The sequence below is a fragment of the Rhineura floridana genome, chromosome 7 (assembly GCF_030035675.1).
Source record: "Rhineura floridana isolate rRhiFlo1 chromosome 7, rRhiFlo1.hap2, whole genome shotgun sequence".
Lineage (NCBI taxonomy): Eukaryota > Metazoa > Chordata > Lepidosauria > Squamata > Rhineuridae > Rhineura > Rhineura floridana.
This window is the reverse complement of record NC_084486.1, coordinates 123,578,000-123,590,304: the sequence shown is the minus strand read 5'-3', so window position 1 is coordinate 123,590,304 and position 12,305 is coordinate 123,578,000. Positions and strand designations below refer to the sequence as shown.

At 43.6% G+C, this 12,305-nt stretch overlaps 1 protein-coding gene across 15 annotated transcripts in view; it reads left to right on the top strand.

Annotated features, from left to right (window-relative positions):
• VEPH1 (ventricular zone expressed PH domain containing 1) overlaps positions 1 to 12,305 on the top strand; it is a 232,580-nt gene that overhangs the window by 71,965 nt on the left and 148,310 nt on the right. The gene's annotated exons all lie outside the window — the stretch shown is intronic.

The window sequence follows — 12,305 nt, the reverse complement described above, 5'->3', positions numbered from 1 at the left end:
GCTGAACCTTAAAAGTTTGAAATGTGGCTAGATTAGCAAGCAATATAAAGAGAGAACTATGAAAAAACTGTTACTGCAAATCACAAAGTTCCTTGGAGACTGGTTTTTTTTAAATTACCCTGATGGATGAAAAGCAAAGAAAATAAATTGTGAATTTGCTGAACTAAAGAAAGACAGGAATTTCAAGATCTGCTTTGGAAGCATTTTAGAGTACATTCCAGACGGCAATGCTTTTTTTTGTTGCATAAGTTTGAAGTTTCCCAAATTGAATGGTCTTTGATTTTTTTTAAAATGCAGTAATTTAAACATATATATGTATCTTAATCATCATCATCATCATCAATATGTTGGGTTGGGTAGAGAGACAGTCCATTTGTTGCAAAGGATTCTGGCTAGGACCCCTTTTTCTATAATACTAAATGACAGCTGTTCACGTGGATAGAAGAAAATAAGAAAGATCACCAGCCTGACATATTCTGCATCGCCCTAAGACTGCTAATCGGCTCATCATCAAATCATAAAGGTGTATGTATAGATGGGAACTAGGAGGGGGTCGCTGCTCCCAAAATGTCAGGTGATAGATGCAATTGTCTCCTCCCCACCCCCACCAGGTACATACTTTTCTGCATAATGACCTTTCTAAAGGAGATTTGGTTAAGGAAGCCTGGTTCTACCCACAGAGATGCCTTACTAGAACAGGACAGTAGTCTGCAAAGGATTTTAAATTATAACTCTTATCTTGCTGACACGTATAACAGCCCTGCAATGTGGATCACGAGACTGAGATATATGGTGTGCTCAAGGGCACCCTCTTCATGCCTGGTTAAGCAGGAGTCTGAGGGAAAGAGATTCAAAATGTATGATCAAAGCTAACATTCAATCCACTATACTAGAACTATTCAGGGGTGAAAGGAGGGGTGACTTCTTTAGAGAGTTAAATTATCTATGATACTTAGTTTTCTGTCTGACACACATATACTAGTGCAGCGAATCAGGATACAGTAGGGCCCTGCTTTGCAGCGTTCCGCTAATACGGCGGCTTTCAATTAGAGTAAGGCCCCACTCATATGTCGCTTGTTCCGCTTTTATGGTGTCTTTCGGGCATCAGGCGCCTTTATATTGAATGAGTTCCGCTTTTCGGCGGGGGTCTGGAACATAACCCGCTGTATGAGTGGGGCCCTACTGTATTCCAGAATGGTGTAGCGGCCCTTAGTGCAAAGATCCAGACAGGAATTAATGACCCCTGGACTTATGACTGGTAGAACTGAGGCTGGAGAACTGGATATGAGAAGAGTTGTGTGGCTTCCACAAAAAAGTACGGACCCAAGCCACTTCTCCTGTGTAATGTCCAATAAAATACACAACACAATACCAAAGTGCCTGCACATTTTCCTCCCTCTGCAGGCAGCAATCAACGAAAAAGAGAAGGGGAAACTTGCAGTATAGTGACATCATGTTACATGTTTACTAGACAATATTAAGAGAGAGGATGAGAAAATATGAGGCTGCTATTTTTGAGTAGCAGCTGCATGACTCCTATCCTGTCCAGCTGTGGCCCAGCATGGGTGCTTACAAATGTGATCTGATTGATCCATATATATCCTGCCATGCCTCAACAATGCAGAATTTATTTTAAGCAACTAATGTAACTGTGGCAATGTTGGAATTGGCCTTCAAACAGCCCTGTTTTCTTGTTAGGTGGAGCAGTCACATTTCTAGGTGGGGCTTTGGGAGGAGGAGAGGCGCTTAGCATCAGCCCATCCCCTCCCCCCAGTGGAGAGGACACGAGGGCCAGGCAGAGAAAGGGAAAGGCAGTGACCTTCCCCCTCACTTCTCCATACAGAGAGTATATTACCTTACATGAATAAAGTTTAATCGGTTAAACTGTCTCATCCATATTTGAGGTGTGTCCTCTGAGTGAGCTCCTGAGATTGGCTGCATTAGGTGTCTCTGTTTTAGATTCCACCTGGAAAACAAACTTGTCCATATGTGAAGTATAGGGAAGGGCAGAGAAAAACCAATATTTGTGGGTGTGTTTGTGAACTCCTCCTTGAGAGTCCCTCCTTTTAGTCTTGTTCCTGACCTTTAGATTTTCCTTCCTGTTGGACAATCAAGGGAAACTGGCTGCTATATAAAGGACTAACTAAGCAATTGGAACTAATTGTGGAAAGCAATTGGATTTCTTTTCTTTTTTTTACTAGTTGCTAGGTTGATTTTTCTATCTGCAAACTTTGAAAAGGCCTCATGCGGAGCTGCACATATTGGGAAAATCAGAAATTACGCCTTACAGCCTAGGGTTGCCAGGTCTCCAGTTTTCACCTGGAGACTCTGGTTTTTGGGGATCCTCTCCAGATGAGTCACCTTAATCTGTGGACTCTTAGCTTTCATTTTTTTTAAAATTAAGTTTCAGGATTTATTTACCCCAGGCAATACTTAAACCCCATTTCAAGTTCTGAGAACAGTTTCCTTTTCCTGCTGTCTTCTGTCAGGAATTCAGTAAATATATAGCTTTCAGCAGCATAAAGACTACTTTCTCTGTACAGGATTGGGACTTGCTTCTGAGTAAACATGCACAGGATTGCACTACAATATAAGGTCACAGCATAAAAGTGGTAGGCATAAAAGTGTACATGCAGCCTTTTTTAATTACTTGCAAAAATGGCATATTATACATTTTATCTTTCAAATAATTTTTGCACAAGCTTTAAAAAGTGTACATGCTGCAGTGTTACACCTTTCTAATTAGGAAGTCAAAGTTTAAATTTTACTGGACTGTTGAAGAGGGAAGCCAGGGAGGGAGGTGAGGGGCCAAGTTATAGAAAGATTGGGCGGCAGGCGCTGGAAAGGTGCTGCTGGCAGACCACGCCAGAATAGGGGAACAGGGGATAGATGCATTATACCCATCCCGGGTCGGCCCAGAACCAGACGAAAACTGGGGGACGCAAGGTTCCTACCGACCTTCGACTGCTGTTACGTAATGCCAGGTCTGTGGCACAAAAAACTTCGCTCATCCATGATATGATCTTGGATGAGCGGGCAGACCTGGCATGTATTACGGAGACTTGGTTGGACGAGGCCTCTGCTCCCATTCTTGAGGCCATGTGTCCACCAGGTTTCCGTTACACACAGCAGCCGAGGGTGGGAAGGCGGGGAGGGGGCGTGGCAGTCATCTATCGAGAGTCTTTGGTTTTTGCCAGACCTCCTCTCCATAGGACTCAATTTGTTGATTGTATGTACTGGAGGTTGGGCCCGAAGGGCAGTTTGGGGATCCTGCTAGTGTACCGCCCACCCCTCTGCACAGCAGACTCCCTGGCCGAGGTGCTGGAGGTGGTCTCGGCTGTACGGGCGTTGTCCCCAGAATTGTTAGTGCTGGGTGACTTCAACGTGCATGCCGAGACCACTCTCACTGGAGCCCCTCGGGATTTCCTGGAAACCATGGCTTCCTGGGAACTGCACCTTAGTAATATTGGGCCCACCCATGTAGCCGGTCATGCTCTCAACCTTGTGTTTGTCCTGGGAGAGGAGAGAAGTGCTCTGAAGTTGGGAGTGGTTTATTCCACCCCTGTGTCATGGTCAGATCACTACCTGGTAAACATAGACTTCTCAATGCCACGCCCCCTCCGCAGGGGCGAAGGACCCATTAGAATGGTCCGCCCCAGGTGCCTGATGGATCCAGATGGATTCCTGACTGCGCTAGGGGATTTGGAACCTGCTGAAGGTTGCCCGGTCGAAACCCTGGTGAGGGAGTGGAATGATGGGATCACCAGGGCATTAGACCGGGTGGCTCCGAAACGTCCTCTCCCCCTGAATAGAACTCAGTTAGCACCGTGGTATACACCACGGTTGCCTACTCTGAGACAGGAGGTGAGACAACTAGAACGCCGGTGGCGGAAATCCCGCTCCAAAGATGTCCGGACACAGGTTAGAGCAGCAGTAGCTGCCTACCAAGTGGCAATAAAGGCAGGAAAGAAGGCTTTCTTTGCTGCCTCTATTGCGTCTGCGGAGTGCTGTCCCAGGAGGCTGTTCCAGGTGGTTCGAAGCCTGGTCGGTCCAGTTGCCCAGGAACCCTTGGAACAGTCAAAGGCCTCCTGTGACATATTGGCAAAGCACTTCGCCAATAAAATCGAACACTTACGGAGCTCGATCCCGTGCGCCGTGGATACAGTAAGTGAACCAGAGTTGGCCAGTTTCATGCCGGTAAGTTGGGATCGGTTTCAGCTTCTCCCTTCTGAGGATGTGGACAAGGTGCTTTCGACTGTGAACCCAACCACTTGCCTAACTGATCCTTGCCCATCGTGGCTCCTTATGAGCTGCAGAGAGAAATTGGGCAAGGGGATTAAAGCCGTGGTAAACGCATCCTTGAAAGAGGGTGTGATGCCATCAGCCTTCAAGGAGACAATTGTAAAGCCCATCTTAAAGAAGCCCTCCTTGGATCCCCAAGTTTTCAATAACTTTCGCCCAATTTCGAACCTACCATTCTTGGGCAAGGTCATTGAGCGAGTGGTGGCCAACCAGTTGTCGACACACTTGGATGAAACGGATTACTTGGATCCATACCAGTCGGGTTTCAGGACTGGTCACGGAACTGAAACAGCCTTGGTCGCTCTGGTAGATGATATGAGGGCATTAGATAGGGGAGAATTCACCTTTCTTGTCCTCCTCGATCTCTCAGCGGCTTTTGATACTGTCGACCACAGTATCTTTTACAGCACCTGGAGGGATTGGGAATTGGAGGCACTGTATTACAGTGGTTCCGTTCCTTTCTCTCCGATAGGTACCAACAGGTAGCATTGGGGGAGGAGGTTTCAGACCCTTGGCCTCTCAATTGTGGTGTGCCACAGGGCTCTATCCTCTCTCCCATGCTATTTAACATTTATATGAAGCCGCTGGGGACAATCATTAGGAGATTTGGGCTGCAGTGTCACCAATATGCGGATGACACTCAGCTCTATCTCTCATTTAAATCTTCACCAGAGTTGGCTGTGGAGACCTTGTCCAAGTGCCTGGAATCTGTGAGTGGATGGATGGGAAGGAACAAGCTGAAGTTGAACCCCGATAAGACCGAGGTGCTACTCGTGGGGGACAAGAGAAGGTTGGGAGATGTTGACCTGAAGTTCAATGGGGTGAGTCTACCCCTGAAGGACCAGGTCCGCAGCCTTGGGGTTGTGCTTGATTCCAGGCTGTCCATGGAGGCTCAGATTTCGGCAGTGAGCCGGGCAGCCTGGTATCAACTACACCTCATACGAAGGCTGCAACCCTACCTTCCTGTTCATCAGCTCCCACTGGTAGTACACGCCCTGGTCACCTCTCGATTGGATTACTGTAATGTGCTCTGCATGGGGTTACCCTTGAAAACGGTCCGGAAACTACAACTTATACAAAACGCGGCGGCTCGACTACTTACGAATAGTCGCCGCCGGGATCACATCACACCAGTGTTGTTCGATCTACACTGGCTTCCAGTTGTCTTCCAGGCCCAATTCAAGGTGTTGGTATTAACCTTTAAATCCCTACACGGTCTCGGCCCAGTTTATCTAAAGGAGCGCCTTCAACGCCACCAATTATGCCGCCCGACAAGATCAGCCACACAGGGCCTTCTCTCAATCCCGCTGACAAAAACAGCTAGATTGGCGGGAACTAGAGAGAGGGCATTCTCAGTGGCGGCCCCCACCCTTTGGAACTCCCTCCCACAAGATCTATGGCACGCCTCTTCCCTAAATGTATTTCATAAAGCCTTAAAGACCTGGCTCTTTCAACAGGCCTTTGGGATTTCCAGGGAGGGTTAACTTTTGTGACTGAAATGCCTCTTACCCTGCACTAATATTGTTGTTGCTGCTGTATTGTTTATATATTGTATTAATGTATTTTATCACATTGTGTTTTAACTGTTTACATGTACGTCGCCTAGAGTGGCCATCGGCCAGATAGGCGACACATAAATTAAATTTTATTATTATTATTATTATTATTATTTGTCTTATTCTTAACCTGTTTTGAAAACTTTCCCAATATGAAGCTTTTCTGGGAGTAAAGCTGCAATGCTAATTCCACATACCTGAAAGTTAACCCCATTGAATTCAGTAGGACTTACTTTTGAGTAGAAATTGTTAGGATTGTGCTGAAAATCAGTCACTGCTTTTATTTGGCAGAAAACTAATACTTTTTTTAAAAAAAGGTTGTGCAATGGCTAAATGGTTTTGACAATAAACTATTATATGGGGTGTATGTATTTTTACATCTCCAGTGTGTGTGCATATGGAATATTTCCAACAACCCTGTGAGATAGGGTTGGAAACCAAGGCACCTCACAACAAGAAATAAAGCCAGTTAAAATCCAGTAACTACAAAACAAGAATAAAACAGTTGCAAAACAGCTTGAAGTGGCATGATTCTGAATTTTGGATTGGGTCAGTGAAGTTCCTGATCAGTGAATTGCAGTCCTCTGCATGCTTCCCTGTCTGAGTAAGCCCCACCGAATACATTGGACTTGCTTCTGAGTAAACATGCATAGGATTGCACTATAAATGTCTTTACAGGTTGTGTAAATAATAAACATCTTTGACATTCATTATATAAATATTTCTTCATACTATGTCTTGATATGTATCTGATTTCACACTATGGTTCTAAATTATTATTTCCTTTACATTTTGTGCCCTTCTTCCTTGGGGTAGTCATGGTCCCCCTCTGTTGTTTTCATGCTGAGGGGCAGATTAGGCTGAGAGATGGTGAGCAGCCCATGGTCACCCAGTAAACTTTCTAGCTCATTTTCATTTTAAAAATTTAATTAAAACAATTTACATGAAGACAAAATTTATGAAGTAGATCCACACAATACATTTAAAGCACTTCCAACTCACATTTAAAGCGCATAACTTCCCCCAAAGAATCCTAGGAAGTATAATTTCTCCCTCACAGTTATAGTTCCCACCACCTTTAACAAACTACAGTTCTCAGGATTCTGAGGTGGGATTCATGTGCTTCAAATGTATGTTGAATGTGGTTTAAATTCATGGTGTGGATCTGCCCTAGTATACTGTGCAGTCATTAGTGAATTGCAAATTTTTTTTTAAAAGATACTAAAGGGCTGTAGCTCAGTGGTAGGGCACATGCTTTGCATGCAAAGGTCCAAAGTTCAATCTCTGGATTGCTTGGAATCCTGGAGACCCAATGTTAGTCCATGTCATCAGTACTGAGCTAGATGGTACCAAATGGCCTGACTAGGTATAAAAGAGGAAAAAGACCCAAGGGCCAGAGTGACTCCAACATGTATTTATGTATTTTATTTATAACATTTATATACCGCTTTATTGTAAAAAAAAACAAAAAACCCTCAGAGCGGTTTATAGAAGGAATTAAAAGAATAACATTATTGGCAAAAACAGTTAAAGACAGGTGTTTAAAAACATTCAAAATAATAAAACCAACAATGAGTTAAAAACAGATAACAAACATAGCAGCTTCTGTTTTTAGCAGGTGCCAGAATGACTACAATGAAGGTGGCTGCCTAATGGAAATAGGCAGGGAGTTCCAAAGAGTAGGTACTGCCACACTAAAGGACTGATTTCCGACAAGAACAGAACAAGTACTATGTGGAACCCTTAACATGGAAAGCACACCTTGAATTTGGCCTGGTAGCAAATCAATAACCAGTGCAGATTTCAGAGCAGAGGTATTATGTGCTGATAGAGTCTCACTCATGTCAGCAATAGTGCCACAGCATTCTGCACTAACTGTAGCCCCCAAGTCAGGTTGTGCTGCATGGGGATTTCTGTGACCTTGGCTGACTGGCTGCCAGGATTTCTTTTGTTTTGGTTATGAACCCTCACTGGTTGTGGGATGCTGAGTTTTCTTTCTTACTCATAGGAATCTTGTGGTTGGTATGGTATTGCATTTAGGAAATCATCACTGTATTTTTCTTTTTCATTTACCTTTACCTCACTCCCTTACATCCATAGAAGCAACAACAGTGGTTCCATGCACTCAGCTCAACCCCCTTAAACCCACTGATGATGCACCTTGTTGGTGCAAGACAGTTTATTTCTTGCCCAATGGTAGTAAAAGACAGTTCACATACTGGAAAGTGTTGCTGCAATTATGAAGGTAGAACAAAACATGTGTTTTCTTTGTCAGTTATTACTCACTGAAATTGGGTTGGCTGTCAAAGTGAGTTTATAGCAGCCCACAGAGTAGGCAGAAAAGGGCAGAAAATTTTCTTACTCTTACTCATTTCTCAAACCTCTCTCTGCAGTGAAAGGTCAAGACGTTTGGAGCAGCCATGTTAAAAGGTAGGCAGGGCATTCCAGGCAGGAGCTTGCCAACAATGCTTTGTTATGGATATGTTTCAGAGGATCCCTAGTCAAGCCTTACCAACAGTACTATCCTAACAATATCTATTCAGAAATACATCCTGTTGAGTTCTATTCGGCTTAGTCCCTTAGTAAATGTGTTTAGAATTGCAGCCTTCAGTGGCATCCATCTTTACTCCTGAGTGCTCCCATCTAACATCTCCACAAAATTAGGCTTTCTTCCAGCAATGGCCTTCTGATGACCGGCCTGGCCTGAGGGCATTTAAACCCTTCTTGCCAGAAGCAAGTAGGCTAGATTAAATGTTCCTTACCCAGCCTGTCTAAGCAAGTGAGAAGGAATGATCCCAGCAGTTCAGCTGGACCTGGAAATACCCTCATTTAGCTAAGATTTCTATCTTAATATCCAATCACAGATTTTTTTTGTTTGAGTGGTATGCTCCAAGCAACTATGGTTGATGCTTAATGTATCATGCTTAATGACATCACTAGGGCATGACCCCATGACATCACTAGGGCCCACCCCTGAAATCTCAGGGTTTGGGATGCTTCTGACCTGGTAACCCTAGTGGCCAGCCAACTACCTACCTACCTACCTATTTATTTATTAAATTTATTAGTCGCCCATCTGGCTGGTTGTCCAGCCACTCTGGGCAACGTACAAAATAAAAACATACAAATACATTAAAATATTAAAAATCTCAACAATAATAATAAAACCTAACCCACCCCAAAAGCCTGCCTGAAGAGCCAGGTCTTCAAGGCCCGGCGGAAGCTCATCATAGAAGGGGCATGGTGGAGATCATTTGGGAGGGAATTCCACAAAGTGGGGGCCACAATTGAAAAAGCCCTCTCCCTAGTTCTCACCAGTCTAGCTGTTTTAACTGGTGGAATAGAGAGAAGGCCTTTTACTCTAGTGTACGCAGGGATATTCCTGTTTCTCTAGGGCTGTTTTCATCCTTTGCCATCAAGTACTCAAGAAAAGAAAGGGAAAAAAGCATTGTGAGTATGAATTGTGAGTGCTTTAAAGGAATAAAGGATAGCCATTTTTTCCAGATCACTTTGTTTTCTCTTTTTTCCACCCTTTTACAATAAGCAAAATCCTGCTCTATTCATTATCATAACTGCAGAGTAAACAAACTCTTACTTCTTACTGCAGGTAAACAAACATTCTTCTTTATTGCTGGCTGGGTAGAGAACACAAAAGAAAATGAAAAGCAGAACAAAGGAAAATCTAAGGGGTGTAGTCTAACTGTAGCCCATAATATAAAGTTCTAGTATCTAACCCTTCAAGGGTCATGTCAATATACAGGCTAATTTTTTCAGGATCACTTAAGTAATTATAGGGTGATTGTGATCATGAAAAATCCACCCTCAGTTAAGGAAAAATTTGTGTGAGCAGTTTTGAGGGCTCTTTCAAATGAGGCTTTTGTTGTGCACTCGCACTGCCTTACTCATTGCATTTTTCAGAGGATCCTATTCTTAAATTGCTCCTGTCCTTAAAACAAGGTGTCATACTTTAAATGAAGGTTGTCATTGTCTGCCATGTCACAAATAAAAGGAAGACAATTCCTGCCCAAAATCCTCTAGGGGGGCACTGCCCCTATTCTCCCCACACACCTATCCAACAGCCAGGGGATATTAAACATGGAAATGTTTGATTTCCTGCTGATACATTCTTTTTGAATGAATTGTTATTCCTATGTTTTCTGTATATTGTGAGCAGCTTTGTACACTTTTTTGTGGAAAAGTGGCATATAAATCTAAAGTGCTTCTAATCCAAGCTTCTGGCAGATGAAACAATCCAGCTTTCAGGTATTGTCTGAGCAAAGCCAAAGCACACAGCTTATGAGGGCTCAGCTACTCTCAATTGAAACTAGCTGGATTTTTTCTTGAACTCATATATACATACAATAGTAGAGTCGGAAGGGGCCTATAACACCATCAAGTCCAACCCCCTGCTCAATGCAGGAATCCAAATCAAAGCATTCCCAACAGATGGCTGTCCAGCTGCCTCTTGAATGTCTCCAGTGTCGGACAGCCCACTACCTCTCTAGGTAATTGGTTCCACTGTCGTATGGCTCTAACAGTTAGGAAGTTTTTCCTGATGTTCAGTCAAAATCTGGCTTCCTGCAACTTGAGCCTATTTTTCCGTGTCCGGCAATCTGGGACGATCGAGAAGAGATCCCGGCCCTCCTCTATGTGACAACCTTTCATATACTTGAAGGGTGCTATCATATCTCCCCTCAGTCTTCTCTTCTCCAGGCTAAACATGCCCAGTTCTTTCAGTCTCTCCTCATAGGACTTTTTTTCCAGTCCCCTGATCATCCTTGTTGCCCTACTCTGAACCTGTTCCAGTTTGTCTGCATCCTTCTTGAAGTGCGGAGACTGGAACTGGATGCAGTACTCAAGATGAGGCCTAACCAGTGATGAATAGAAGGGAACTTATATGTCACGTGATTTGGAAGCTATACCGTTAATGCAGCCTAAGATACCATTTGCCGTTTTTGCAGCGACATTGCAGTTGACTCATATTCAGCTTGTGATCAATGACAATTCCAAGATCTTTCTCACATGTCGTATTGCTCAGCCAAGTATCCACCATCTTATAACTGTGCATTTGGTTTCTTTTTCCTAAGTGTAGAACTTTGCATTTATCCCTGTTGAATTTCATTCTGTTGTTTTCAGCCCAATGCTCCAGCCTATCAAGATCCCTTTGAATTTTGTTTCTGTCTTCCATGGTATTAGCTATGCCCCCCCAATTTTGTATCATCTGCAAATTTGATAAGCATACTTTGTACCTCCTCATTCAAATCATTAATAAAAATGTTAGAGCACTGGGCCCAGGACCGAGCCCTGTGGTATCCCACTCATTACTTCCGCCCAGATTGAGAAGGAACTATTGATAAGCACTCATTGAGTACAATTCTGGAGCCAACTGTGGATCCGACTGATAGTTGTTCCACCCAGCCCACATTTAGCTAGCTTGCTAATCAGAATATCATGGGGCACTTTGTCAAAAGCTTTGCTGAAGTCGAGATATATTATGTCCACAGCATTCCCACAGTCTACCAGGGAGGTTACCCAATCAAAATATGAGATAAGATTAGTTTGGCAGGATTTGTTCTTCATAAATCCATATTGGCTCCTAGTAATCACTGCATTGCTTTCAAGGTGCTTACAGATTAACTGCTTTATAATCTGTTCCAGAGTTTTTCCAGGGATTGATGTTAGGTTCACTGGTCTGTAGTTCACCATTTCCTCCTCCTTGCCCTTTTTGAAGATAGGGACATTAGCTCTCCTCCAGTCATCCGGCACTTCACCAGTCCTCCATGATTCCGCAAAGATAATAGACAGCGGTTCTGAGAGTTCTTTAACCAGTTCCTTCAATACTGTAGGATGCAGTTTATCGGGTCCTGACGATTTGAACTCGTTCAAAGTGATTAGGTATTCCTTGAATATTTGTCTATCAATCTCACGCTCCAATCCTGCCCCTTCTACTTCATGTTTCCCAGGAGGGTCATAGACCCTTTTTTGGGAGAAGACAGCCAAAGTAGGAATTGAGCACTTCTGCCTTTTCTTTGTCATCTGTTATCATTGTGCCATCCTCATTGAGTAGCTGTGCCACCATTTCTTTTCTCTGTCTTTTACTATGGACATACCTGAAGAAAGCATTTTGTTGCTTTTAGCATCTCTCACTAACCTCAGCTCAATCTCAGCTTTAGCCTTCCTGATGCCATCCCTGCAATTCCATGATACCTGCCTGTACTCTTCCTTTGCGGCCCGGCCTTTATTCCACTTCCTGTATGTGTCCCTTTTTGTTTTCAGATCATCTCTAAGCTTTTTGTAAAGCCACATTGGCTTCTTCTGCTGTTTCCCCCCTTTTTTCCTTGTTGGAATTGCTTGCCATTGCGCCTTTAGAATTTCCTTTTTTAGAAACCCACCCATCTTGGACTCTTTTTCTCATTAGGTTCACTTGCCATGAAACCATACTTAAAT